We start from the raw sequence: 26,410 nt of genomic DNA on the forward strand, positions 1-26,410 counted from the left end.
ATTCCACGTATATGCATTAATATATGATATTTGTTTTTCTCTTTCTGACTTACTTCACTCTGTATGACAGTCTCTAGATGCATCCACGTCTCTAAAAATGACCCAACTTTGTTCCTTTTTATGGCTGAGTAATATTCCATTGTATATATGTACCACATCTTCTTTATCCATTCATCTGTCGATGGGCATTTAGGTTGCTTCCATGACCTGGCTATTGTAAATAGTGCTGCAGTGGACATAGGGGTGCATGTGTCTTTTTGAATTATGGTTTTCTCTGGGTATATGCCCAGTAGTGGGATTGCTGGGTCATATGGTAATTCTATTTTTAGTTTTTTAAGGAACCTCCATACTGTTCTCCATAGTGGCTGTATCAATTTACATTCCCACCAACAGTGCAAGAGGGTTCCCTTTTCTCCACACCCTCTCCAGCATTTGTTGTTTGTAGATTTTCTGATGATCCCCATTCTAACTGGTGTGAGGTGATACTTTATTGTAATTTTGATTTGCATTTCTCTACTAATAAGTGATGTTGAGCAGCTTTTCATGTGCTTCTTGGCCATCTGTGTGTCTTCTTTGGAGAAATGTCTATTTAGGTCTTCTGCCCATTTTTGGATTGGGTTTTTTGTTTTTTTAATATTGAGCTGTATCAGCTGTTTATATATTTTGGAGATTAATCTTTTGTCTGATGATTCGTTTGCAAATATTTTCTCCCATTCTGAGGGTTGTCTTTTTGTCTTGTTTATGGTTTCCTTTGCTGTGCAAAAGCTTTGAAGTTTCATTAGGTCCCATTTGTTTATTTTTGTTTTTATTTCCATTACTCTAGGAGGTGGATCAAAAAAGAATTTGCTGTGATTTATGTCAAAGAGTGTTCTTCCCATGTTTTCCTCTAAGAGTTTTATAGTGTCTGGTCTTACATTTAGGTCTCTGATCAACTTTGAGTTTATTTTTGGGTATGGTGTTAGGGAGTGTTCTAATTTCTTTCTTTTACATGTAGCTGTCCAGTTTTCCCAGCACCACTTATTGAAGAGACTGTCTTTTCTCCATTGTATATCCTTGCCTCCTTTGTCATAGATTAGTTGGCCATAGGTGCGTGGGTTTATCTCTTGGCTTTCTATCCCGTTCCATTGATCTATATTTCTGTTTTTGTGCCAGTACCATATTGTCTTGATTACTGTAGCTTTGTAGTATAGTCTGAAGTCAGGGAGGCTGATTCCTCCAGCTCCATTTTTTTCCCTCAAGACTGCTTTGGCTTTTCGGGGTCTTTGTGTCTCCATACAAATTTTAAGATTTTTTTGTTCTAGTTCTGTAAAATATGCCATTGGTAATTTGATAGGGATTGCATTGAATCTATAGATTGCTTTGGGTAGTATAGTCATTTTCACAGTATTGATTCTTCCAATCCCAAGAACATGGTATATCTCTCCATCTGTTGGTTTCATCTTTAATTTCTTTCATCAGGGTCTTATAGTTTTCTGCATACAGGTCTTTTGTCTCCCTAGGTAGGTTTATTATCATGTATTTTATTATTTTTGTTGCAATGGTAAATGGGAGTGTTTCCTTAATTACTCTTTCAGCTTTTTTATCATTAGCGTATAGGAATGTAAGAGATTTCTGTGCATTAATTTTGTATCCTGCAACTTACCAAATTCATTGATTAGCTCTAGTAGTTTTCTGGTGGCATCTTTAGGGTTCTCTGTGTATAGTATCATGTCATCTGCAAACAGTGACAGTTTTATTTTTCTTTTCCAGTTTGTATTCCTTTTATTTCTTTTTCTTCTTTGATTGCCATGGCTAGAACTTCCAAAACTATGTTGAGTAATAGTGGCAAGAGTGGACATCCTTGTCTTGTTCCTGAACTTAGAGGAAATGCTTTCAGTTTTTTACCATTGAGAATGATGTTTGCTGTGGGTGTGTCATATATGGCCTTTATTTTGTTGAAGTAGGTTCCCTCTTTGCCCACTTTCTGGAGAGTTTTTATCATAAATGGGTTTTGAATTTTGTCAAAAGCTTTTTCTGCGTTTATTGAGATGATCTTATGGTTTTTATTCTTCAATTTGTTAATATGGTGTATCGCATTGATTTGATATGCGTATATTGAAGAATCCTCGCATCTCTGGGATAAATCCCACTTGATTATGGTGTATGATCCTTTTAATGTGTTGTTGGATTCTGTTTGCTAGTATTTTGTTGAGGATTTTTGTATCTATATTCATCAGTGATATCAGTCTATAATTTTCTTTTTTTGTAGTATCTTTGTCTGGTTTTGGTATCAGGGTGATGGTGGCCTTATATAATGAGTTTGGGAGTTTTCCTTCCTCTGCAATTTTTTGGAAGATTTTGAGAAGGATGGGTGTTAACTCTTCTCTAAATGTTTGATAGAATTCACCTGTGAAGCCATGTGGTCCTGGGTTTTGTTTGTTGGAAGATTTTTAATCACAGTCTCAATTTCATTACTTGTGATTGGTCTGTTCATATTTTCTATTTCTTCCTGGTTCAGTCTTGGAGGGTTATACCTTTCTAAGAATTTGTCCAATTCTTCCTACCTGGGCTCTTTGGTGGGGCTAATGGCGGACTTTAGGAGGGCTCACGCCAAGGAGTACTTCCCAGAACTTCTGCTGCCAGTGTCCTTGTCCTCATGATGAGGCATAGCCACCCCCCGCCTCTGCAGGACACCCTCCAACACTAGGAGGTAGATAGGTCTGGTTCAGTCTCCTATGGGGTCATTGCTCCTTCCCCTGGGTCCCGATGCGCACACTGCTTTGTGTGTGCCCTCCAAGAGTGGAGTCTCTGTTTCCCCAGTCCTGTCGAAGTCCTGCAGTCAAATCCCGCTAGCCTTCAAAGTCTGATTCTCTAGGGATTCCTCCTCCCGTTGCCGGACCCCCAGGTTCGGAAGCCTGACATGGGGCTCAGAACCTTCACTCCAGTGGGTGGACTTCTGTGGTACAAATGTTCTCCAGTTTGTGAGTCACCCACACAGCAGTTATGGGATTTGATTTAATTGTGATTGCAGCCCTCCTGCCATGTCATTGTGGCGTCTCCTTTGCCTTTGGATGTGGGCTGTCTTTTTAGGTGAGTTCCAGTATCTTCCTGTCGATTATTGTTCAGCAGTTAGTTGTGATTCTGGTGTTCTAGAAAGAGAGAGTAAGAGCATGTCCTTCTACTCCACCATCTTTTCTTTCCTGAGGTATCAGGTATTTCTTGGTAGACTTGACCATTAGGTTGAAACTAATAGTATGAATTTTAATGTGGAAAATTCGAAGTTCTGCAAATATTGACCACACAGATACAAAGATGAGAGACCAGTTCTTATAAAGGAATTTTGCTGAGCCTCATCTTCTGATGTATAAAACTGGATATTAACTTTGAATGCTCTATTAGTCCGCAAGCTCCTCCCTTTGGGGAGGAAGGAGACATTTTCAGTAGAAACACAAATTCTTAATCTTTGGGGCTCAACATGTAGTGCAATAAACAGCCTTTTGTTTCCTAGGCAGTTTCAGAGTGGCAGTGAAACCTTCATTCCTAACATACTCTTTGGTGTTATAATTTCCCCCTGTAAAAAATGAAAGGAAAGGGGACAAAGTCTACCTTGACAAGGTCTGTGTCTCTTCTTAAAACTTGACTTCAGAGCCATGTCTTCCTGAGGATTATTGTCAGCACTCTTTTTTTGATTATGTTTGCATAATTTCTTTAATGGCTAAAGAAGGTCATGTTTAATAATTTGTATCCGAACATGTTAAATTTAAAATACTCATGCTAAGCTGTAGTTTGTTAAATACTCATGCTAAGCTGTAGTTTGTATTATCCAAATAATGAGGATAAATGCACTTTGATGTTCAGTCAAATTTAATATATGTGACCTCTTTGATCTGGCTTTATTTAACTTTTTTTTCTAATAATGTTTATTAAGCATCTGTGTGTGTGTGTGTGTGTGTGTGTGTGTGTATGTGTGTGTATAGGAGTGTCCTGATAGAAGACCAAATGGTATATAAGAAGAGTAGTTTTTAGCATAAAAAACAAAAAACAAAAAAATCATAGAAAATACATAGATCTGTAGAAGAAAAAATACTGGATTTCTAGATGTCACATTTTATTATTTTTGGAGAAAACCTCTTGGATGGCACATGTAAAATGTGTAAGTTGCTTTTCCAGATTTTTCATTAAAATAAAGGCACATTACTAAAGCTGTATTGAAAGCTTAAATTATCCTCCTCTCCCTCATGTTTTTAGATTAGTTTCAAGAAAATAAAGAAAAAAACTATCCTTGAAAATGTAACAATCTTAATTACAGTTACGTGGATAAGTGGGAATAGAATATCCTTCCACTGGTAGAATAATCTCACTTGGCTTTAGTGGAGTCTTTCCCTTTTTTAACATATGGATAGGACCCATTGAAACTGTTTTATCTGAAACTCCTAAAATGACTCAAAATTTGAACCTTTAACCCTCTTGGCTGTACTTGGTATTGTTAAATTCACCTTAGAATTCATAAGTACTGTTGTGATATTGAAGTGTAAGGTTGTGTCTACAAAATAAGGAAACAGATTTTCTTCTCCGGTTAACTCATGGTCATACCTCAAACATTATAAAGAAGCAAATAGGGGCTTCCCTGGTGGCGCAGTGGTTGAGAGTCCACCTGCCAATGCAGGGGACGCGGGTTCGCGCCCTGGTCTGGGAAGATTCCGCATGCCGCGGAGCGGCTGGGCCCGTGAGCCTTAACCGCTGAGCCTGTGCCCCGCAACGGGAGAGGCCACAATAGTGAGAGGCCCGCGTACCGCAAAAAAAAAAAAAAAAAAAAAAAAAAAGAAGCAAATAGGAAAATGCTTATGTAAAATTGGATGGTGAATTAAACTTTCCTCTGTGTGTTGAGCTAAACATCAGGTCAAAGTATGGAAATATGTCAGTAAAAGTAGTGATTTGCTGATTTTAAAACATAAATATCCCCATTTCTTTTGAGGTTTGGAAAGCTAGCATCTTAAACTCCTATTCATAAGGCAGGTAAGAAGAATTTCACTCGCTCCTCTTGGTCTTTCAATTATACAGTTACTCTTGTTCTTGCATTAATTAAAATGAAAAATCAGAGCCATTATTATTTAGCAACCTACATTTTTCCCTCTAAGTATCAAATGGCAGGTTCTGACATGAAGAGCAAGAAGTTCTCCAAGGAAGTCTCCTTTAAACAGAGACTATCGTGAAGTTGAAACAATTAGAAAAGTTACCAGAAATCACAAATGTTCTTAATTTTAGACAGAATATAATGGCCCGTGTTACACATAACGGCTTTAACCTCAGGATGTGAACCTATGCCTCAGAATGTCCAGGCTATATTAGAAACTAGATGCTTCCTTTCTCTTGCTTGGAAATTAGAAAGATATTTACATTTTCAGAAAAGCACAGGTTCCCTCTCTGAGGTAGAGCCCTGTCTAGCATCTGATGGTGGAAACTACAATGCTTGTCACAGATGTTAAGGAAAGAAAGAGAAAAAAAATTGCATTGATTTGGAACTAGCTTTCTTTCTTTTATCCACCATAATAGAGTGGTGATTTAATCATTTCTCCTAAGTAAAATGTTTCCCTCTTGAGAACGTCTGGGTCTATTTATACTGTGACCACTGTTTTGATACAGAGTGTAATTGTCCATATTGGTAGTCTCTTTTCATACTAAATTTCCTATAGAGACTGTGAACTCATTGAGATTGTAGCCACCTAGCCTCAATATACAGCCTTACTGGCAAAGTGCCCAGCCCTGGGTAACTGAGTAGAGACATCACCTTTAATTCTAGAACATAGGAATGAGTTGTTGTTTGTTTGTTTTTAGTCTTTGCATTCTCTCTGCTCTCTTTAATACACACAACTGGATTTACAGCCTAAAGCCAGAAAAGAGGTTAGTTACCCACATCTAAAGACCTGATATTAGAAAATACATTTGTGATATTTAATATCTTTAAAAGCACTTATACAGGACCAATGTTATCCTGTGGTATGCTTAAATCCATTACCTTTTTTTTTTTAAAGCTCACTAATAATATTATATTGAAGAGAACTGTTTCATAACTCTGGTGCTTTGTTTTGGTCCGCCTGGAATCATAAAATGGTCATAAAAATGACTTACAGAAAAACCGGGTTAGAGTGTACCAGAGTCAAGTTCAGTGACATCCAGAAGAATGAAATGAGCACAGATAAAGGAGGGTAAGGTGACAAAGTGATGAAATGCCCCCTACTGCTTCTGTTCCTGTTTGATCTGACAATATTGGAAGGATAACTACTTAATGAGACTATTTGATTCAAGACTATTTGCGTATTTTTTAACAGAGAAAGTGGTTCTGTAGTTTACGGAATAGTTCTTTTATTCTGAGTATGGTGGTGATCTCAAAGACAGCTCTCCTCTGACTTTTTATAAGTGAATGGGTTATCTGATTTATTGCTTACCAGTGTCGATGTGTTTTTGTCATAGATTCCTAGAGTTTTAGCATTCTAGATGTTTATCCCAGTGTTTCTCAACTCGGAGGTGGATGTAGACCAGTTTTTCAAATTACGTGCTGGGTTCCACATCCACCTTTTTCTATGAAAGAAGCTCAGGCAGACGTTTCTGAAGACCCCACCTCCCCATAGGAGTGATAAGCTTCACTCTCCTGAAAAGTATGATTTGAAAGTAACAAACCGAGTTATAGGGAAAGTTATGGCATTTCTTGGGGTTTTCCTGATTTCATATTTATATCGAGCGAGAATTCAAATCTAACTTCCTTATTTGTGTTTGGGTATAATTTAGAGATGGGGATGGGAGGCTGTGTAGAATGGTTTCTGATCCCTTCAGTATTCCGGATGCCACAGTTGTAGACAAAAGGACTGACAGCTGAGGACTTTACTTCTTATACTTTCCCCTCTTTGCTAACTCAGTAAATAATCCCACCATCCATTTTATCAAAGGAGTCAGAAATTTGAGGCATCCATGATGACTCAAATTTTCCATAAAGTTCGCTTCCCACCACACTTGGCATAAACACCACACCCTTTTCATGGCTCACACATCCCTGCCTGACTTTCAAGCCTCAGTTTTGTAATAGTTTTTCAAGGCATTTATTACCTTTTAAAAGTCTCCTTAATGGTCACCTTTCAGTAAAACTCATCCTTAACATGCTTTTTAATATTACAACTCCCAGCTCCAATGCTCTGAATCTTCTTTCCTCCTCCACTTTTTCTTCTTTTTCTCCAGCAGTTGTCATGGCATCTGCCTCTGCATCCTGGAAGATGCCTGCAAAGAGGGCACTGATTTTTGTCTGATCACTGATGTAACCCAAATGTCTAGAAATAATGCCTTCCGCATTGTAGGCTCTCAATAAATATTTGTTGAGTGAATGAATATTTAGTCAGGAAAAGTTTTTTGTGTTTTATTTTCTTTTAATTAATTAATTAATTAATTTTTGGCTGCATTGGGTCTTCGTTGCTGCACGTGGGCTTTCTCTAGTGCAGCAAGCGGGGGCTACTCTTTGTTGCCGTACACGGGCTTCTCATAGCGGTGACTTCTCTTGTTGCAGAGCACGGGCTCTAGGCTCATGGGCTTCACTAGTTGTGGCTCACGGGCTCAGTAGTTGTGGCTCACGGGCTTAGTTGTTCCACGGCATGTGGGGTCTTCTCGGACCAGGGCTCGAACCCATGTCCCCTGCATTAGCAGGCGGATTCTTAACCACTGCGCCACCAGGGAAGTGCCAGTTTTTGTGTTGTTTAATCATTATTTTTTGCTCCCCCAGTAGACTAAGATTCATGAAGATAGAGAAATGGTATGTTTGCTTTTTGTACTAAGGATTGTATCCCCAGTGCATTGCCCATAATAGTCATGTAACATATATTTTTGAATGAATGAAGGAAGGAACTAAAAAAGGACTTGGACAAATTGTAATATTCATGTCTGTTAAAATCTTCCCTGCAGTCCTCACAGAAGCTCAAAGCTAATGTGATGCTGATTTCTATTAAATAATTTCTTTTGGCAGGTGATGATTGGGAAACATGCTAAATAATCAAGTGCTTGTAGTTGTAATATTTATAATACAGCAGTTGGCCAAGTCCTGTAAGTACACAAATAATGTTTTCAGTGGAGGAATTAAAACCAGATTAAATCCAGCATCTGATTACTTTGTGCTGTTTGGTTTAGAGAAGAACAATTTCATTTCATTTAAATAAACAGTCATCGTGTTTTTACGTATAAACGATGATACAGGCTCTGGTAATAAAGGTTTATATTTCTGCTTAGAGTAGGAAAGTTGCATAAACGTGATCATTCTCATTATAATCTTTTGTTAAACCCTCAGTGGAGTTAATGACTAGCCCTTGCAGTAGCCTTATTTATTTATGTATGTATGTATGCATGTATGTTGAAGACATATGCTTCAGAGGCTTAAGACTTGCAAGACTGAAGCGGTGATATGAAGGAGGTATAAATCATGTTTAATGCTTGCTGAATACCCAGAACTATAATAATTGTGTGTTGAGTTTTGAAAATAATGGTTTTATGTGATTGATCAACTAAAAGACTGATGAACATTCTGGCTGGAAATATATGATAGGATATAGAATATAAAAGGCAGCAAACGGGGCTTCCCTGATGGCGCAGTGGTTGAGAGTCCGCCTGCTGATGCAGGGGACACTGGTTTGTGTCCCGGTCTGGGAAGATCCCACATGCCGCGGAGCGGCTGGGCCTGTGAGCCATGGCCGCTGGGCCTGCGCTTCCGGAGCCTGTGCTCCGCAATGGGAGAGGCCACAACAGTGAGAGGCCCGCGTACTGCAAAAGAAAAAAAAAAAAAAAGACAGCAAACGGTATGGCTAATTTGTACATTCTTCCCTGTTCATTAAAGTATGTGACACGTGCCATGCTGAAAGTTCCATAGAAGAAGTGTACTAGTACTTCAGAAACTTGCAATGAGAAACAGAGTTGAAATTTGACATCTGGTTCCAATCCTTAGTGTCTTGTAAAACACATGTTTAGAAAGAAAAATGTTTCCAAAGACAATTCCATTACCTTTCAGAACTGGCTAGCTGGCATTCAGAGTCTGACTGGAATGTTTTTATCTATTCAGTTCTTGAAAAGGAGAAAACAGGCAGGAGATGATAGAACAATTGAATGGGAGTCAGGAGATCTGGAGTCTAGTGTTAGGCGGGCTCTAATAAATTGTTTGACGTTGGAAAAATCACTTTATTTCTAATCCTTCCCAACACCCAATTTAAGATAGGATGGAACACTGAGGTTAGAGGACTTAATCTCAAAGGTTCATCCAGTAATTACAGATATGGGAAGCAATGTTGATCTTTCGTGAACATCAGAAAAGCTGTGTTAGGCCCTGCATGGCTGAGGCAGACTCTTACTCCTTGAGGGTACTGGATGATGAAATAAATATTGCCACTTAGATATGAATGAAAGTTCTCTCCCTGAACCTATTTCCTCATCTTTAAAATAGAAGACTCTTCTGTACTTCCCAGGAATGCTGTACTTTTCAAAAGGATTCAAGTAGGTAGAAGTGTTTTATTAACACTGAAAACCAAAGTAAGAATTAGAGAAGTATGGATGTCATGATTATATGCTAAACACTTCCAAATGGATCCACTGCTTAGAAGATGTTAGGGAAAAACCCGAACGAACTTTTTGGCCAACCCCATATTTGCTTGGTATCTTGAAGCAAGTTTTGTTTTTTGTTTAACCCACCACACCCCAAGAACACAATTTTTAGCGTTTAGGCCAATTCTAAACTAGTATAAGCAAGTATTAAAGTTTTAAATCTCTTAATGGCTTCTAAACAGAACTCTAATGTTTGGCAGAAGTGACAAAAATAATAATTGGTGTCTAGAACAAATATTAAATTGTGATTTTAAAGCTTTTATAATTATATTTGGGTAGATAGATCGCATGTGAATAGTAGCATGCCGAAGCATTTTAAAGGATTTCAGTTCTAGAAAAGCTCTTTAAAGGTCAACCTGATTAAGGCAATGTTTTTGAACCACTATAAAGCAGACACTATTATTGGAAATTCGTTGCGGTAGCACGGAATGGCATTTTACTTACAGTTTAAACTTTTTAGGTATGATTTGGAAAGCAAAAATGATCTTTTTTGGGGTTTCTGATCTCTCACTTAAATGACATTTTAATCAATAATAATGATTTATTTCCTATGATTGGGAGGACTTTTGTTCTCCAGGGTGCGTGGTATGCATAATTAAGCAGCTCTATTTTAGAACCCCTCAGGGAAAGGGTTCTTTTAGAAGGTAAGTGTCTAATTCAGCAAAGGAAAATGGGCTCCTGAGGTAGAAGGTGATATTCAGGAACATTCATTTACAACCTTCTATCTATAGGTCATGGAGTAAATTGGCCTGGGAGGGACATCCAGGATTTCCCACGCCTGGCTCACAGATAGAGCTTCATGGAGTACAAACAGGCTGTGCAGGGAATGCTCTCTTCAAATCCTTCTGTAGTGAAGTTGACTTCCATGCTTCTTGATGCAGTTTTAACTCTAATAATATCTAGAAAGAAGAGTTGTTCTTTTCCCTTTCGATGTCATATCAGCTGTTGATATTAAAGCGTTTAACGTAGGGACTTCCCTGGTGGTCCAGTGGTTAAGACTTCACCTTCCAATGCAGGGCGTGCAGGTTCGATCCCTGGTGGGGGAGTTAAGATCCCACATGCCTCGCGGCCAAAAAACCAAAACATAAAAAACAGAAACAATATTGTCACAAATTCAATAAAGACTTTAAAAAAAAGAGTTTAATTTTTAAGTGTTACCGGTGAATATCTACCCAGTATTCTTCATAAAGTAGGTATTTTGGAGTCTGTTGCACTATCAAGTAACTAGAAATCCCCAGAGCTGTTGCTCACTTGTCTCTTATCTCTGTGTACAGAAGGACATCATACATTCCTGATGGACCATTCTAAAGTGCCAAGGCTTCTTTGAAAAAAAAAAAAAAAAAAAGGCTATGTTTCTAATGAGAAATAATTATTAAAAGCAATAAAATATTTATGGTTTAGTCATTAAACATGATTGACCATGAGAAAATTAAAAAGTCTCAAAAGCCAAAACTCTCATAAATACAGAAAATATAAATGAATGTTTAAATTGTTATCTAACGATGACATAAATAAAAGATCATATTCTTTGAGCTCTGATACTAATCAAGTGTCACTGGTTGAAATATTGATAAAATAAATAAGAAGACAAATGACTTTTCTAAAATGCTAGACCTATATATATAGACATAGGATAGCATTTTATGCCAAAGTCTGTTACTTATTTGAGCAAATTCAAAATGCAGTGATTATTGTTAAATTGAGTGATATATTTTTAAAAATGTAAATCTATCTGACAATATACATATAATGTGTTATCTTAAAAAGTCATGGTGCAAATCTTCTCCAGTCACAACAGTTTTACTGAGACTGCATATTGTTTGAAATTAATCAACAAGTTGATGACAGTAGACAGTTTCTAGTGTTTCTAAATATATATGGCATATCTCTGCCACAAAATAGAAATCGCTACCTTAGGGGCATTATTTTTTGTACAGAGAATATCTGTAAGACAAATGATTTATAAACAAGCTTCATCTTTGCCAAAATGTTATGCTGTTTCTATTTTCCTTGGTATGCCCAAAGTCTTTGTACCTTTTCCCCCCTCACTTTTTTGCTTTTGCCTTTTTTCTTACCTTTTTTTTTTTTTTTTTGGCCAAAAGCGAAGGATATGGGTCATTTTGAAGATAGAAAGTTTATTACAGTGGCCTTGTTTTCTTCAGGGCTTTTCAGTACTCAGTAATATGACTGCTCAGCTTCTCTAGTGAAAAAGGCCACACAAGTACATCAGTTAAGTCACAGATGCTTTTCCTCTTTTGCTAGAGATAGAGGAAGCCCATGATTGCTTAAACACAAAGCTTCTGTCCAGTGCTGAAAGGTGCTCTGGCTGGAACAGAATTCAACTCATCTTCCCAGGGACCTGCTCTGTTTGGAACACCTCCAAACAAAAATGATTATTTTTTTCTTTCTTCTTTGTCAGTCTTCAGTCACTGTTTTTATGTCATGAAGTGTCACCAGGTTTATGTGCCTGTCCACGTTTCATAAAGTAGAGAGGATACATGATAAAAATCTCAGAATAGCATCATAAATCATCCATGCCTGTGAATTGCTTGGAAATGTTAAACACCTTGGTTTCGGTCCAGATGTTCAACTCACCCCTTTTATACCAGCCTGACATACATCAATTGGAAAAAAAAAAGCGAAAAACAAAACACAGATGGTTCTACAAAACCTCACTTGTTCACTTGAAGCTTAATATTTGGTGTGTTTTCCTTTTTCTTCTTACTTTGCTATTTATTGAAGCATAGAAGCGAGCCCCACCTTCCAGGAAAGCTGTGTTCTACAACTCACGAAAGCTAAGGAAATGTGAGATAACTACCTACTGTTCTGTTCCCGGGTGACAGTAGAGTGTTAGTAGTTGAATAAAGGCATGTAGTCCCAGGACTTCTTTAGGGCCTCCACTCTAAATTTGAAGTTATCAGTAATCCATGCATCAGATAGAAATTGATACTCTGTTTCGCACTATTCTTCTAACTGTTCCTATTGGACTATTTAATTGAAACAATAATTCTTATTATATATTCTCTAATCCAAACCAGAACATTTGCCTGTTTGTATGTTCCTAGTAATTGCCCAATGTGTATTAGTGGTGACGATGTGACTGATGATTTATCGTATGAGGAGAACCAGGAATATTGGGAGCACACGAAAGGCAGATTACCTTTCTGTTTTTGGACAGGGGAATATAGGAGCAAGTCAGGAAAGGCTTCAAAGAGATGGTGATGTTTGAATTGGGCTTTGAAGCATAGGTACTTGTGTATCACCAGGCAGTCTCTGAGATAAAGGTGTTTTTAAGCACAGTCCACAGAGTTGTCACTGTTTTTTAGGTCTTTTTACCTCAAGAATTCTTATTTCTCAATTTTCACGTTTTCTTAATTTCTCTATAGTTTTATGGAAGGAGGCATTCATATGTAAAAATTGTATGCCTAGCATTTAATATGCTGTAATATTCCAACTTTTGGAGTCTGCTTTCTGCTCTCACCTTGCTTGTCTGCTGACCACGTGTTGACTCATTATCAACAGTGTACAGGTCTGAGATGGTTTTAAGGCACCAGCTGTATTAACACAAAAAGAAAATGACCTAGAGCTCTTCTCATATCAGTTTCCAGGTACAATATTCAGTCTTTTTTTTTTTTTTTTAACATTAAGGTGTTATTAGTGTTTCTGATAGCTCCACTCTGGGCTAGGATGCAAATAGCATGCGTAGCACACTGTCTTTAATATAGATGCCACCTTGAACTGTGCTTCATTATACAGAGTATTAATAGAATGATGGGTTGTACCTGCAAGGCACAATCTTCCTCTCTATCTCCTTCACCCACACACAGATCGTTAAGTCACCGAGAGATGTGTTGTCCCTGGGCACTAGTAAAGCTTTCCTGTCTGTAGACGTGACACCTTCACGGGAAAGGACAGGCAGCTTTCACTGTCTGTGTACACTAACACACTAATTTTATATTTGAGGTTTTTTTTTTTTTTTTTTTTGGAAAAAGAGCTCCATTATAGCTAAGAAGACAGTAAAACTGAAGCTGCCCAGAATATTTATAATATATATGTCGGCATAAAATATTTTTAATAAACAAACAAAATGTCAATGCAAAGGTTTCTTTTTCTAAAGGAAAGTGTTAGTAAAAGGTTGCGCTCCCACCAGCTATTGTGGTCACGTCATGGTTTTGTGTGCCGTGTGTATGAAAGGGAGCAGTTGCAAGCTCTTTCATTATTTGGAATATATATATTATGTAAAACCTAGATGCCAAAATGTGATTTGGGGCTTGAGTTCTGTGATTACCCATTGCATTAATTTAGGTAGGAGAAAGAGATGCAACAAATGGACCCAAATTTCATTGAGTTAATACAATGGAATATTAGTTCTCAAGTTCAAAAACCTAGAGTGGTTCCATGTCCAGGAGCTGGGGAGGTTGGTGTCATCTTACCTACGTAGTTGTTCAGGGATCCAGGCAGACGAGGGTTCTGCCTCTTCAGCATGTGCCTTCAGGATGGTTCTGGGCCTCACGTTTCCAGTCAGCAGGATGAAGAAAAGAACTTGGAGCAGCTAGTGAGAGGCTTTATGGGACAGGCCCTGAATTCTATTCATTCACCTTGGTTGAACTTCAGTCACATGGCCTTCTTTGGCTATGTGTGGGAAGCTGGGAAACAGCATCTAGAATAGCATCCTGAAAAAAGAGGTAAATGGATCTTGGTGGACAGACAGCAGTCTTTACTACACTCCCTCATTTATTCTTTCATTCAGTATGTTTTGGGAGCAACCTGTTTGCTAGGCATTGGGCTGGGGACTGTATTAGTTCATCTGCCCATTGGCCTTCTCACAGTGCATCAGAGAAAACGGCTAATTTGATTTATGTCTTGTATAAGAGAAATAAGGCTGAAAATTCAGATAAAGCATGTGGGAACTTGAGAGGTCAGGCTCAGCTTCTTTTTCTTTTGAAGAAGGGAAGGATTACAAATAATTTTGGTAATGGCATTAATTTTTCTTTTCCTGACCTTTGTATTCACCTTAGTAAGAGGAGAATCTGCATTATTTTTATTAGTGTTCCGTAAGAGTGCTGCCCTTTTATTATTGATACTAGAGGAATGGAAATGTTACACTACAGTTCCATAAAATTTTCACTCTAGGGTGCTTTATTCAATCTCCATTACTCTCCATACATTAACAGTTTTTCTTTCCATTGTCATGTAGGTTAAATGAGGGCAGATAAATTGCTTGTGCTTCTTGTACTTCCCATCCATTGCCAAGCATATTTTCTTATACAATAGGGGTATGATATTTGATCATTCAAATGAGATCATGGAATAATAGCCAAAGCACCATAAAGGAGTCAGGCTTTTTCTAACAATCAGACCATATAGCCCTTTTTTTTTCTTTTACTTCCCTTTCTTTTTCCTTCCTTCCTTCCTCCCTTCCTCCCTCCCTCCCCCCCTCCCTTCCTTCTCTCCAAATGGTTATCATTGTGGGTAAAATTCTTCAAGAAACCTGCAGCTCTGCCTATTGTAGAGGGGAAAATAGTAAGGTTACAAGTTGTGGGTTCTGTTGCCACTCTTGCTACTAACTTCTGATAGTACCTCATTTTATTAATGTGGTTGACCTCAGTATCCTTATCTAAAAAAGGAGAACATTGTAGCAAGATTGTCACAGGCCTCTTTTAGTTTTGTTACCTAATTGCTGTGTTGGTATAAAGTGTTGGTTAAGGACATGAAGTAGATGTTTATAAAAGAAAACACTGGGGAGGGAGCATTTATTTATTGTTAAAATCTGACCTTTGAAATCAGACTGCTGGGGTTTGAATCTGTTGTTACCACTTGATTTAGCCACATGACCTTGGGAACAATGTATAACTTCTCTGAGGTATGGTTTCCTCGTTAGCTTAAAAAATTGTGGATTATAAGAGTATCAGCTTCATAGGGTTTGGTGAGAATTTAATATTATCCATCTTATAAGCCCTCAAAGAAATGTTGATCAACTTAAAAAAACAAAGTCATTCCCTTTCCTCAGTCCATTGTGTTTTTATAGAAGTTAGGGAAGATAGGGTGAAACTTTTCCAAAGCACCCTTTCATTTTTTTTTATGTGAAGTTTGGATATTGCCTATATATCTCAGCCTTGGGGATGACATTGGGGATTGCATTGGTGTTTCTCACTTTCAGGGATCTGTTTTTTCTCTTTTGATTCTTTAAGGCATTTCATTAAATATTAAAGAGCCCTAAGATCAGATGTTGAAGATTGGAGGCAGGAAATAGATGAAGAAAATGAAACGAGTCTATTTTACATTTATATAGCTTTGTGGAACAGGGGAGATTTGGCATTAATTTGAATAGTAACGATGCTTACCACTCTTGGAGCATCCTATATTTGCAGAACAGTTTGAAAACTTTAATTAGTTTATTTGAGCATCACTTGTACGGGCTAAGTAAATATTCTCACTTTACCCCTGTGGACATCTAGCAGAATGGCCAATTTACCTGATTCATATACTGTACTGACTATTACTAGATTAAGCATACCCTGATTTCACGTGCTGATCATGCATGCTTTATGTTGTTTGTTTTTTTTCTCTCTTTTTATCTTATTTGACGTTAGACTAAATAAATAACTCTCTAGAGTTTAGTAGCCCCATCTGCAAAATGGGAAACCTAAAAGACAGAAGGGCAGATTAAATAGACATTTGTTTGTAGCTTCAAAGACTACCAGCAATTCTGTGATTCTGGATCAGTGATTTATAATTGACCTGCTCCCATGTGTTTTGTATGTGTTGTCTGTCTTCTCAATTCAATGCTGTTGTGGTCTGGTGTCCCAAGTACCAAGTATGTCAGAATTTTTAAACCTTGGCCTTCTTTTTCCTTTCCAGGGAGAGAGGGTGCCCAATATTTGCTTTAGTATAGTATGTTTCTTGGTTAGACTTAGACTCAGAAGATCTGGCTGACCCTTTTCATTTAGGTCTCTTCAGTAGATCCCACCCACTAGTCGGGAGAACCTGGAGAACAATGTAAATGTTTTGAGCTATACTGTTCTCTTGTATAATGTGAAACTATATGGATCATGTGGGAATTACATGACAAAAATGTGTTAAAGTGTTTAGGAGAGTATCTGGTACATAACACATAATAGTCATTTCCTTCAAGGTCTGTAGGTTAGGTTGGAAATTTAAAGAATTTGAGATTTGTTATATCGAAGTTAAAATTAGTACTTGTAAATGATTTGTAGACTTTCTCCATTCTTTAACAAAGGCTTAACTATAGTAATATTTTGATTATATAACTCAAGAAATGATCCACTTCTTGTAAAATGTAGCATATTTGGAAAACATATTTAGCTCGTAGGAAATATTTAGAAAACATGATATAGTATGATTTTTATTTTTTGCCAGTAGTTTGAAATTTTCCTAGCAAGGTAGCTGTGTAACATTTACAAGGTATAATTTCAAACTGTCAAGAAAGCATATTGTTCTTTTTGAATCTTGTGGCAAAGACAGTGCACACAGGGGAGCAAAGCGAGTTTCACACACATAATAATTTTGATTTGCTTATGAAGATGGTACATATATGACTCTGTGATTTCAGCTAAAGGTATGTTAAACCTAGATCACTGTACGACTTTACTTTAAAAGCCCAGTATATACTTTATTGACAGTGGCTTAACTTTCTTCTGTCACACTTTTTGTGTTATGTTTAAGTTTCTTACCCCAGATATTCTTCCATCTAAACCATAACCAGTATAACAGGAGCACTGTCTAAGAAATGCTCCCTATTCTCTAAAAGGCTTATTTTGCACCTCAGTTCTGCTCTTTTAAGTGATGGTTATTTGATTTTGAATTACTGATGAGTTAGAACCAAAAATAAGGAACACTTCTCTTTGGCTCCAGATTAGGCACTTTATATAATATGTGTAAAATAACACCAACGTTGTGAGTTCTACTCAAGTGTAAAGTCAATGAAGGGTCATACAGTCTGACGGAGCTCAGAAATTCTGAGTTAAAAGCAAGAGAAACAGCTTCATTGACCTTTGAAACTCTTGATAAACCTGACATTACTTTTGAAATTGCAGGAAGGGAATATATCATGTAGCATTTCCCAGACTTATATGATCACAGATCCTAACTTGCAGGATAATGATTATCTTACCCAATTACCTATTCAGCCTGTGAATCCTTTTTATAATACCCCTGCTGTGTATTTGTCCAACTCCTTTTTAAATATCTGCAGTAACGAGTAACTACTTACGATGATGATGATGATATTGATGAAAATGATAACACTAGCTACGTAGTACTTTCTACCTGCTTTCTATGCATGGTTTCATATAGTAACTCTTAATCCTCCCATCGCCCTTCAAAGTACCTACTATTTATTTTCCCCATTTTACATTCTGAGGTCTATAGGGATGAGGAAAATTGTCCCAGGTAACACAACAGAGATGGACTTGGATTTGAATTTTGATCCTGCAAAATCTTGTCAAGAGCCCATAAACTTATTTTATTTTCTCTCTCCTCTCTCCTTCCTCCCTCTCCTCGTCTCTCTCTCTCTCTCTCTCTCTCTCTCTCTTCCTCCCACTCCCTCCCCCCTCCCTCTCTTTTATCTCTCTGTCCACACACACACACACACACACACACGTACACAAATGTGTTATAGACATTTGGTACCTATGATTGACTATAATAACCTAATGATTAAAAGTACATTCAAATCCTTAGTTAACCACTTGGAAAAGTTATTTATCTTTCCTGAGGTATGGTTTCCCTATCAATAGAATGAGAATAAGATTATGGCCTACTTTATTGGTTTGCTGGGTAGATCAAGTAAGATAATGCAGTGAGTTTATAGTATGGAGCCTGGCACATGATAAGGGCTCAATAAACATTAGCCACTATTATTATTGTTAGCATCATTATTGAACCAGACAAGCCTAAACAGACGCCTCAGCCTCGGTGTACTGACTGACTGACTGTTATGTAAGTTCATCATTCTGACCAAGTGGAGGGTAAGTACTGTGAACCCTGAGTTCAGTTGCTCTAGTCCAGTGGAGGTATGTTTCCATGTAAGTTCTTTTCTTGCCTTTTCCAAAGTCATGTCCACATAAATCCATCTGCTAGATTACATTGGGAGAAAAAAGCAGGGAAATTTTCTTACAGTTTAGATTTAATGTCAGAGAATGCCAAGGAGAGATATACTTATTATGCTTATTTTAATGGTTTTAAAAAACAGATTGGGAAATAGTAACTTTGTCAGAAAACAAACCCTAAGTCAAAGTAAACTACAAGTGCCCAGATAAATCAGGATTTAGGGGCAGTCCCTTTGTGAAGTCTCTTTTTCTGCTTTGAGACTCAAATAGGATGCTCACATCTGCCTGGTTTTTAGCCCAGCATTTCAGGCAGCTCTCTCATCTAGATTTCTCTCTGGCTCCCACACTAGGAGCGACCCAGCATGTTTGTGTACATGTGTGTTGGTGTCATCTCTACATTATTCATTTCTAAATGGAAGGACTAAATTTTACTTATCATTTAATCTGTTTTTAAGGGGTTTTGTTGTTGTTGTCTTTTACTAGCACCATTGCCGTAAACAATAGTCTAAAAATTAATAAAGAAAATTGGTTACCCATAGCCTCTTCTCTGTAGCTCTAAGTTTGAAATCAATTTGACTTGAAAGTCCTTGCTGCGACCACCATCATCACTCAGATCCTCATTTTATCTCTTGCTTGTCCTATAACTGTAGCTTCCAAACTGGTCTCTCTCCTTCTGCTAGTGCCCAGATCGAATTGATTATCTTGCTAGCAGAGTGACCTGCTGAAAGTATAAGCATATCACTATTTCCCTAACTTCAACCATAAATCATACTGTTATTAACAGAATTAAACCCCCACTCTTCACAAATACGAAGAAGAGTTTTTAGGGTCTGGGCCTGCCTTCCTCTCCAGCCTCATCATCCCACTTTTTTCTACAGTAATATCAAATCACGTCCAACTCTCCCAGTAAACTTTCATGTCCAACTTTCCCCCAGGCAAGTGGGGGAGCGGGGGTGGTGGGATGAACTGGGCGATTGGGATTGACATATATACACTGATGTGTATAAAATAGATTACTAATAAGAACCTGCTGTATAACAAAAAAGAAAAAAAGGTGTTGACAGGACCAGGTTGCTCTGAAACTTTTAGGAGGTGACCCTTCCATTCCTCTTCTAGTTTGTGGTAACCCCAGCCATTCTGTGGCTTGTGAGAGCAGAACTCCAGTCTCTGCCTCTGCCTTCAGTAGAACATATTGCCTCTGTGTCTGTATGTATGTCCTAATTTTCCTTCTCTTATGAGGGCACTGCTTATAGTAGATTATGGCTCACCCTAATGACCTCATCTTAACTTGATTATGCCTGTGAAGACCTTATTTCTAAATTGGTCACATTCACAGGTAGCAGACATGAACATCTGTTTTGGGGAACCCAATTTAACGCATAATAATGCTTCATCAGTATTTGATAAGTGGATGCATAAATGCATGTGTGCTCAGCTACCACTTCTGAAAAACCTTCTTTTATGCTCAAAAGAGAGGTAATCACCTCACCTCCATATTACAGTAATTATGTGTTAATATACTTTGCACATGTTGTTTATTAATTGGCCTGTCACAATGCATTTGTTCGTATATATGTATCTTTATATGACCATGAATTCCTCAGGGAAGGGCCTATGTACTATTCATCTTCATATCTCATTGCCTAGCACGGTCCCTGGAAGGGAAGAACAAATGTTTATATAATTAAGTTTCTGCTTTCTTTATGACTGGATTATTTCCCTTATTTTCCCCCAAATTACATTGCTCCTGCTCAACCTTTGTGTGGTGGCAGCAGATTGGCCAGGTGGTAAGTTTGTAACATTGAGATATACAATTCGTAGTCTTTCTGTGGGGCTAGTTTACTGTAACCACTTAAGACAGTAAAGAATGCTGTGACCATCTGTGGCCAGCTTACATCACCAGCAATATCCCAGAATACTATATAATAGAATGGTTTGTGGAAATTAGTTTTAATCAGTGCTTGCAAAGTATGTTTACGTTGCATTTAAAATATTTGTTGGAAAAGATGTTTGCATTTTGGGCAATAATTTTTGGAAAACTTTATGTAAAGAGGAATAATTTTCTAGCTTCACATGCTTGAAGCTAGAAAGTTTCTGAGATATGTGAAAGTTGCAAAGATATTTCTGTTTGTAGCCTTTAGCTAAAAAACTGATGGCTAAGCGTATATTTTCCTCTTTAGATACAAAAGGGGAGCTTATCTTATTCTTTGGGGTGGGTTCTAACTAAAATATATGAATAGGATAAAGATAAATTGATAATTTAAAGATTACCTTGAGCATAGGAGATAATTATCACAACAAATTGAGGTAAGATATAGCTGCAACTGAGTGTTTAACTTAAAGATTACCTATTTACAGGTGGCTGGTAAAGGAGATGGATAAAAGTTATAGAAGTCATATATGTAACAAATCCATGAATATCTGGCTTTTGCTTTTTTCTCCATCTCCTGGCTTTGCATCCTTATTTCAGGAAGCTACATACAAGGGAGGAGATATCTTTTAGAGTTTTGAACTTGCTAATGTTATGTTATGCAGTGACTTCTAATGTCAGTTATTACATTCTGCTATGGTAACAGATGTTCATTTTACATGTCATCTTGAGTTATTCAAAGTCATAAAACCTATCCTTACATTAAATAAACATTAGGTTAACTAAATATTTTTAAAATATGAATAATTATAATAAAAATTACTTAGTTGTGACTCAGTCCATTCTTTTGCTATTTGTCTCTTAAAAATACTATTGATAATCCAGGAATTGTGGTTCTACCAGACAGTGGAAGTAATGTCTTTACAAACGGTTTGTTAGTCACTTTTAATATATGTTAATCTGGTGGGTTATTTCTACTATTCTCAAGGCAAATATTTATTAATAGTAAAAAGAAAAACATTTAAAAATAAAATTGGCTTAGAGTTTCGATGCTCCTGTGAATTTATTTTTTATCAAAGGAAATATAATTTCTGTGTTTTATTTTGACTACAATGTCGAAATAAATAAATGAATAAATAATAAAGATACCCTCTTCCATTTTAAGTAGTTTTATTATTGACTAAGAACTCTATTTGATTAATACATGGAAGAATATTTAAAGGACAAATTTGAAAATTATAAAAATTATAAGGAATTTAATTATCATAAACCTAAAGATAGCTAGCTGGATGAATTTCACTTTTTATTTCCAAGCTCTTATCCAAAAAGCCAATTTTCAGAGATTTTCTTGTTTTGCTTTTCTGTTCTTCCTGCAAGATTTGCGATGCTAGTTTTAAGGGATACACTTCCATTATTCCTCATTAATGGAATTAATTATTTGTGATGTTCCACCCATTATACCTGAAGTATGTGTATCACCAGAAGACTGACAACTAAGACTTGGTCTTCCCAAGAACAAAGTGTGAACCAAATTGATTTTAAAATTGCACTGCTCCACGCAAGCTCCGAGGTTCTAGAGGAGTACCATCAGCTTTTCTGAAAACATGGTTAAAACAATAGTTAGGTCCATCATTTTTGGTTTCTATATAATGACTTAATTAAGTGTGGTTATTAGGATTTTGGCAAAGGCTTTCATTCCAAATTTAGTCGAGAAAATTTTTAAATATAAGAAGTTAAACAATATATGTTTTTGGAAAACATTAAAAAAATTTTCTCTCTGCAAAAGGTACTTAAAATGGAGAGTTAAATGCTGGAAATATTTCTGATGAGTTGTAGATACGTTCAGTTGAAAGTTTCCAGGTATTATTAACACCATAATCACTACATACATTTAGTTAATCTGTCTTTCATCATTGAATTTTCTGGGTACAAAAATGCATAGAAAGAAGGTATGTGAGAACTGTTTTCTCTTGCAACCAATGCAGTGACACTCTCAGTGGATGAAAAACTTGGGACCCAATGTTGCAAACAGATGAGCCCATACTGGCCTCTCTTCCTCTCCTCTTATAACTCTGTACACTTCATTATCCAAGGAAAACATGCATTATTTCACTCCTTGGCTTGCTCTCAGAATAAAATCCAAACTCCATGCTACCTCCTGCATAGTCTCAACGTGATTGGAAATCTGCCTAAGCAATCTGATTTTAACTCTTGCCCCTCATTTCTGTCTCTTGAATTTCCTGTTTTCAGTCAGGAATACTCTTCCCCCTTGATAGACCTTCACATGGCTGGAGCCCCTTCACTATTTTGTTCACTGAGGAAATGTTTACTTCCTCAGGGAGACTTTGCATCAACTCTCTTCTAACTGTCCCTATTCTAAAACTCCTACCCTTATTCTAATTTTCACCTAGCATTTACTGCTCCTGGAATTTATCTCTTGCTTGTTTGTTCTTTCTTCCTCTCCTCCTTCACTGTCTTTCTCTTTTCTTTCCTTTCTCCCTCCCTTACTTTCTTTCTTTCTTTTTTTTTTTTTTTCTTGCGATACACGTACCTCTCACTGCTGTGGCCTCTACCATTGCGGAGCACAGGCTCCAGACGCACAGGGTCAGCGGCCATGGCTTATGGGCCCAGCCGCTCCGCGGCATGTGGGATCTTCCCGGACCGGGGCGCGAACCCGTGTCCCCTGCATCGGCAGGCAAACTCTCAACCACTGTGCCACCAGGGAAGGCCCCTCCCTTACTTTCTTTTCATTTTATTACAGTGTACATCCCTTGATAAAATGTACATTCCATGAGAGAATGGGCCTTACGCATTTTCTTTGTTGACATATGCTATTGCCTAGAAGGGGAAAAATAGAAACTTTATGGTGGAGAAATCTGTCATTCACCATCTTAATCCCATGATCAGAGTTAGCATGATCAGTGATGAGACAGATCAATATCATGTGCCTCTTAACACGTTACACTGAGGAGAATACAAAAAAAAATTCACCGAAGAATCTAATCATGAGGAAACGTCAGACAGAACCACATTATATAATTGCCCATGACATTCAAAATTTCAAGGGCATGAAAAACAAAGTAAGATTGAGGAGTTGTTCCATTTTAACTGAGACTAAAGAGACCCATCAAGGGACTACCCTGGGACTCAGTGGTTAAGAATCTGCCTGCCAATGCAGAGGACACGGATTCGAGCACTGGTCTGGGATGATCCCACATACGGCAGAGCAACTAAGCCCTTGAGTCACAACTATTGATCCTGCACTGTAGAGCCCACGAGCCACAACTACTGAGCCCTTGTGCCACAACTACTGAAGCACGCAAACCTAGAGCCTGTGCTCTGCAACAAGAGAAGCCACTACAATAAGCCTCCTTGAGTCACAACTATTGATCCTGCGCTGTAGGGCCTTCGAGCCACAACTACTGAGCTCTTGTGCCACAACTGCTGAAGCACACACACCTAGAGCCTGTGCACTGCAACAAGAGAAGCCACTACAATAAGCCTGCGCACCGCAACAAAGAGTAGGCCCCGCTTGCCACAACCAGAGAAAGCCTGCATGCAGCAATGAAGACCCAACACAGCCATAAATAAATAAATAAACAAACAGACAGACAGACAGACAGACAGAGAGAGAGAGAGAGAGAGAGAGACCCGTCAAGCGGAGTATACGATCTGAGATTTGCTTTTGCTCTAAAAGGTATTATGGGTACAATTAGAAAAATTTGAGTAAGATATTTATGTTAGGTAATACTACTATATAATTGTTAATTTCCAGATTTTGATACTTTTATTGTGGTTATGTAAGAGAATGTCCTTACTTGTAAGAAATGTATACTAAATTATTTACAGTTAAATAATTGTTATGTCTGCAACTGTCAGTGGTTTCAGTAAAAATTGTTATGTTATAAATAATTGTTATGTCTGCAACTGTCAGTGGTTTCAGTAAAAAGTGTGTGTATGTGTGTGTGTTTATAGAGTGTGACAGACAAAGACAGAGAATAGAAGTGATAGAGAAAATATGGTAAAATATTAAAATTTGTCCAATCTTGGGGGATTTGAGCATACAGTAATTCTTTATACTATTATTGAAACTATCTTTAAGTTTGAAATTATCAAAATTAAAACAAGAAATCTGCATCCAAAGTTTAACAAAATAACTACAAACAATTTCAATTACTAATTCACTCTAATTAAAACCTTAAATATGCTTAAGAAAAACACATGTTCTAATTGTTTATAAACTAAACTGATGTGAAAACCAAAGATTTGTATTTATCCTATTGAGATCATTGTAGGTCAGCTAAAGAGTTTGTGGGTTCTACTTTGAGAGTAACAAACAAGTTAACTCCACGCAGTTGGTGATTAAAGAGTAACCTAAATAGGATTCAGAGATTTTATTTCTACCTTACTTTTTTGGTGTAAATTAATATTTGTAGACTGAGAATAGTTTTACAAAAAGTAATGCTGGACACATAACTGAGACTTCATCAAGCCTCATTAATTTCTAAATAATGATGTTTTATTTATTTCTTACCCTGGGGAATTTTGCTCAGAGAGTTGCTAAACCCAAGCTTTTACTTGAATGCCTTTTAAATAGTGCAGACTCTGAAAAGGCATTTCCTTCTTCCAGAAGATAGTTTGTTCTTTAAGTACATTTTTTAGGTTATAAAATAAAAGATGCAAAGGAGAGTTCATAATGGTTAATATCTGGCTTAAAATTCTAATTACGGGTGTTCCTCACAGATTCTGAATGGCTGGACTGTAATACAGGAGCCAGGTTTAGTTTGTAATGGCCTCAGTATTGACCTTCCCTGCCATACAACCTGTGGGTGTCAGGCTAACATGACAAAATGGCTACTATCCAAGGAGTACCTTTGTTCATGGGGTTGGATACCTTCCATATCTTCGAACATAATAACAAGCATCTAATCCAAAATTACTGAAGCAGATAAGTGAAACAGAGTACATAATAAGAGTATGTTAGGGTCATTTAGTGCATGCTTATTTTAAGCTCATCTGACTCCTTGTTTCCTGATTAAATCCATGCTAGGCCCTTTTATGACCATTTTTACAATTGCATTATCTCAGCCCTACATGGCTGAGAGTCATTATCAAGTTCAGTAGATGAAACCATGACAAATCCTAAGAAAAATGGAAAAGCTGTAATGTTCAGTGAAGAATACAGTGAAGTAACTGGCCACTGTTAGAGAGCAAGAGGAAAGCAAAACCAAGGCAAACTCTGCTTTCTAACCTCTGTTCCTTTCTACACCTGAAAATTCTACCAACGTGGCCCCTCCAAAAATAGGTATATCAGAGAAAATTGAGCCTTACTTTGTTGGATAGTATCATGCATGAATCAAGGCTGGAGCACAAAGGACGTTTACATGTGATGCCTTCATAGATTGAGAAAGATAACTGGATGCACATCATTGTACATACTGGTCATCTGTATGACCCCAGCCCGATGACCGGGCTGGGGTCATGCAGATTTTGAGCTTGGAACTGCTTCTCCCATAAACCAGTAGTTGAGAATCAAAGATCATTTATGATCATAAAAACTTTACTGGTTAGCTTTTTTTTATTGAGTTTGTGACCCATGAGAGCTTATTGTAAAACTGGAATGACCCACCAGTTCTGGAAAAGTGGAGTTAAGCCCCTTACGTAGGTGTTCTCAGTCTGCTGGTTCAGTGGGTCAAGTTAGGACAACAGCATTAAGTAGTTGGAGTGAGTTTTTATTCAACTTGTTTCAGTTAAGATGTTAGAGTTTTTGTGGCTGTTCTTAGGGAGCTCAGAACAGAGCTGAACCTCTTCCACACTGCACCCTGCTAGTCAGGTCGAGCCAAGAAAAATGCTGCTCCATGACCCC

At 37.4% G+C, this 26,410-nt stretch overlaps 1 protein-coding gene across 1 annotated transcript in view; it reads left to right on the plus strand.

Annotated features, from left to right (window-relative positions):
* CNTN4 (contactin 4) overlaps positions 1–26,410 on the plus strand; it is a 959,269-nt gene that overhangs the window by 265,008 nt on the left and 667,851 nt on the right. The window lies entirely within an intron of this gene.

The sequence above is a fragment of the Delphinus delphis genome, chromosome 10 (assembly GCF_949987515.2).
Source record: "Delphinus delphis chromosome 10, mDelDel1.2, whole genome shotgun sequence".
Classification (NCBI taxonomy): Eukaryota; Metazoa; Chordata; class Mammalia; order Artiodactyla; family Delphinidae; genus Delphinus; species Delphinus delphis.